Genomic DNA, 5,040 nt, shown 5'->3' on the forward strand with positions numbered 1-5,040 from the left:
GTTAAGTGTAAGAATTGCAGAGATTGGAGTAGAGAGGAGGCAGGGAATGGAGGCTAGACAGCATGAGAGAGTACAGCTGAGTTGTGCTCCTTTTGCTGCAGTGGTGGTTCTGAAAGGACAGCTACAGGAGAGAGGAGGAGGGAGAGGGGGAGGGGATGAGACGGGAGAGAAGAGAGAGAGGTGGGGAAAATGTCTGGGACCAGATGAAGAGTTTAGCAGCAGGGGGGTGGGGGGGGGTTAATATTTGGAGCTGAATTTGTCTAAATCTGTCTTCTGAAGACATCAACTAGTAGGCTACTGTTGCATGTGTTTGGCGCCATGCTCTCCCTGTGAGTAATTTTAGCTCATTATTAATCCGATCGACACTTTAGATCTCTACCCTAAACTCCTCCTGGACTCCCCTAGTCCCCGTCCCCCGTCCCCCACCGTCCCTCACTCCTTCCGTCTCACAAGCGATCATCCCTCTGTCTTTTCCCACACACGTTCGACACTCATCCTCCGCCACTCCTCCTCTTTCCTCGTCCCCTTTTTTTTTGGCCTTTGCCCTCTCTTGTGATACTTTCGTTCCACGGCAACATTAGCCCTAATTCAACTGTCCCATGTCACACTTTTCCGTGTGACTTCATCCCGTGTATGATTCTTCGTGGGGTCTTTTGTGCTCCTCCTCTCCATCTCTTAATTATAATAATAAAAAATGGTTAAAAGTATATGTACATCCTTTCCTATAAACAGTTCCTCCATACAAGCTCTTTACATCCCAAAAAGAAAAGCAGAAGAACATTTATTCTATTGGCCCACCTCTTTATCTCTGTCATCCCCTTCTCTCATTCATTCCATCATTTGACACAGTCCCTTGTACCCCATGATCTCACTCCCTTCCTCTTTTTGTCCATCTCTCTCCGTCTCTCTCTTCCTCTGTTCCTCCCCTCCCCCTGTTCTGGACACTGTGAGTGGAACATAGATTATGTCAGACATTTATAAAACCGGATTAACAAGGATCACCTTCACACACAGAGACAAACACACACACACACACACACACACACACACACACACACACACACACACACACACACACACACACACACACACACACACACACACACACACACACACACTCTCTCTCTCTCTCTCTCTCTCTCTCTTTCTCTCATCCTCACACTCTACCTCCCACATGCTCCATGACACTCACACATCCTCCTTGCCGCCTTCACACATAGAACATAAACACACACCCTGTCCCTGACCCTCACACACACACCCAATCCTATACTGACCCTCACACACATGCTCCATGACACTCACAAATGCTCCATGACAGCATCTGCATCACACATTTCCACCCATCCTGACTGTCGCATACCGACACTCTCTCTCTACCTCCCTCGCTCTCTCTCTTTCTCTCAAGAAGCCTGACTTAAACCATTGAACAAATGAACACATTTCTATAACCCTTCTTTAAAACCTACGATTCATGCATATATTCCCACACACACTTCAGCCTCTCTCACACATGCAATCACACAGCTACTACATTAAGCATTAAGCAATGCAAGACTAACATTAGGGGGTATGTAGAGATGCAGTAGGATGACATTTGCATAACCTTTCCTTAAGACACAAACACATGCACATCACGACCACACATCACAACCACTCATCACGACCACCCATCACAACCACTCCTAAGACTAAGCTACTTTTAGTAACAGTTTAACAATCAGACACTGACATTCAGGGCCGGCTCTAGCCTTTTGGGGGCCCAAAGTGGGATTTGGTTGTGGAGCCCTCCCCCGCCAAGTGGGGAAGAGAAAAAATTGTGGCCCCCGTCTTGCCAGCGGAGAAAAAATGTATGTTTTAACGTTCATTTCGTGCAATTCTATACATTTTGACATGGGGCAGAGAAAAACTGGCAATTTTATAACAGATTCCATACAATTCTACTTATTTTGCCATGGAGCAGAGAGGCATTTTAGCAGTTTTAAGTCTAATTTCTACTTATTTTGCCATGGGGTGGAGTGACATTTTTTGTGGTTTTAAAGCTAATTTCCTGCAATTATACACATTTTGCCATGACTTATGCCATGTTTATGATATATGTGTGAGAGTGACTAACAAAATCAATCCCACATGGAGGTCAGGGGCCCTGGGCACATGCCCTGCCAGCCCAGTTGGTATTCGGACATGATTACTATAAGTTTAGATAACTGCTAAACCAATTTACCAATCTAAAAATTGTTAGCTAACATGGCTAATTCAGTGACAGTCAGTGACTGAGAAAACAATAAAAAATTGCTGATGCAGAAACAAATGTCTAATTTACACCTTGTGTATTCTACTAGTTTAACTCTTAACATTAAATTGAGATCCTGACTGAGTTCCTAAAAATAAAAGAGGGGAAAAATCTGCATATGTCACTTATGCCTGACATAAGAGTAGAGGAGAAATAGGATGACACAACATTATTTACACATAAAGTTTGCACATTATCCAGCATCAGAGAATGAAATGATGGTGGGTTCCATTTAATCTCTCTCTCTCTCTCTCTCTCTCTCTCTCTCTCTCTCTCTCTCTCTCTCTCTCTCTGTCTCGCTATATTCTGTTCTCCATCTTGTTCAATCCTTCAATTTCTCTGACTCAGCAGTATGATTCGGAGACAAGGTCACCTGACTACTGTTGCTATGGAGACTGAGAATTTGGGGATTTTCCCCCTCCTCCTTCTCCCTCTACTGCAGGGCAGCGAGAGAGAGGGGGGGGGGGGGGTGGAGAGAGTGGTAGGGAATGAGAGACACGGAAGCAGGATGGCAGAGGTTAAAGAAGGATACTGCTGTCAGCCATTTTGTTTGAAAGGAGCTTGAATAACTTTATTAGTAGCCATACATGCGATGACACAGTGGTATGTTGCTGTATGGAATTGTAATGCACTGTACATCTCTTACCATCACTACATTACACTGCCTGGGGAGCAAAAGTGCTTTCATAGAGAAAAATCTACAATTACTTTGATAATAATAATTAGTATTATTTATTTATTTTAATAATTTGAAACAGAGACAGTAACAGAGGTAATAGGGTAATAATAACCAACGTGAGACTACATTGCTCTACACTGATATAAGGCCTATTTCATGTCATCTATGTGCACCACCACTCCCCCTGATTCAGAGGGCTTGGGTTAAAATCGGGAAGACACATTTTGGATGAACGCATTCAGTTGTGCAACTGACTAGGTATCCCCTTTCCCTTTCCCTCGTTTCAGCCTGATCTGTGGAAATCACTGGGATATTTTATTGCCTCAATAGCAGAGCGAGTCAAGACACTGAAGGCAGTATCACCACAAGGACATACAGTACATCGCATTCTGAAATGGCATAGCTACAAAGGTTATTCCACTGGTAGTTAATCTGACACTGGGCCTGTGTTATGTCAAGTGTGTCCCTCATGTAAAGACCAGTGGGAATGAATTGGGACACCACCTTGTTAATAACACATATAACCTTCATTTAACCCTTGTCAAAGTTTTATTTCTTGTGGTTATTTTCCCCTCTGGTCATCCTTTCAGACATCTTGTGAGGGGCAGTGGAGGCAGCAGTGCTATGCATCTCAGTCGGAAGGTGAACCGTGACTGTGTGCTTTCCCTTGCAAATCAGCCGCGAGGCTGCGTGCAGCCTGTGTACTGCAGCATTCATTCTCCACTTACTATAATACATATAGGGGTAAAACAACAACACGGAAAATCCGTGACCTGCAATGGCAACTCACTCACTTCTACACGTAGGCAAGCTGTCTCTTTCTCTCTGTCAGTTCCTCTCTGTCTCTCTCCTTTCTCATGGCCTCTCTCTCTCTTTCACTCTGTCTCTCTCTCCACTTCTAGCAACTTCATACTGCGTACTTCATGGTGCCACACCTCTGTCTATTTGTCTCACTCTTTCTCTGAGAGAGAGAGAGAGAGAGAGAGAGAGAGAGAGAGAGAGAGAGAGAGAGAGAGAGAGAGAGGGAGAGAATGCTTTTTTACTTCAACAAGAAGACGTAGATGCATGGGTGTAGTCTGCCTGATAAGCAGACATACAACATCTGTAACAGACATGCAGATAGTGGTTTGCTTAACCCAGCTGCAGTTGGACACCACTGATAATCTCTCACTCTAATTTTGACGGTTGTTAGTTTTGTTGTTTGTTTTGAACTCTTCTCGTCCACATCTGTCGTCTCACACACACACCATACAGTAAATAGGCATAGACTATCACATTGAGAGAATCTGCTTGCTTGAGCAATGGGTGTGAGACCAGTCACAGCCTATCCATACTTACTGTCTGATATCGGAAATATTATTCTGAAATCTATTCGATTCTATACTACCCGGCACAGCCAGAAGAGGACTGGCCTGGTTCCTCTCTAGGTTTCTTCCTAGGCTCCTGCCTTTCTCTGGAGTTTTTTTCTAGCCACTGTGCATCTACATTGGCATCGCTTGCTCTTTGGGGTTTTAGGCTTGATTTCTGTATAAGCCCTTTGTGACATCTTAATTATAGGACCTAGGTCTATTATCTTCTATCAGTGTAGCCTATTCTCTCCATTGTCTGCTATGTAATTGCAGGCCGAGGGGAGGCATTGAAGTGCAGTGACCTACACGACCAGAAAGACAGCGGTGATTATCACATGCAATACAGCACACAATGCCATCAATTTATAAAACATAGATAAGCTATATGAATACAAGACAAGCACGACAGTAGTATCTAACCTTGTACATCCATTTACACAACATTTTGGCCTAGGGGCTCAGGATGCTGATGGCCAACGGCCTTGGAATTCTGCAGTAAAGAAGGAGGGGCAGATTAGGCCTTCTGTTGGCCAGTGTTACATACTTGTGACGATTGGCTAGATTGCCTGTCATCAGATAGTTGCTCAGAATTCCTATTGGCCAATTCAGTGGTCATTGGGCGGGTTTACGAGGTCCATGGTTTATCAGCTTTGCTAGAATGGGGCGCTGCGATCACTCACACCCACCGGCGCTTCTTCATAGGCGGAGTGGTAGTGTGT

Source organism: Oncorhynchus mykiss, chromosome 3 (genome assembly GCF_057628025.1).
Source record: "Oncorhynchus mykiss isolate SJ-2025 chromosome 3, ASM5762802v1, whole genome shotgun sequence".
Classification (NCBI taxonomy): domain Eukaryota; kingdom Metazoa; phylum Chordata; class Actinopteri; order Salmoniformes; family Salmonidae; genus Oncorhynchus; species Oncorhynchus mykiss.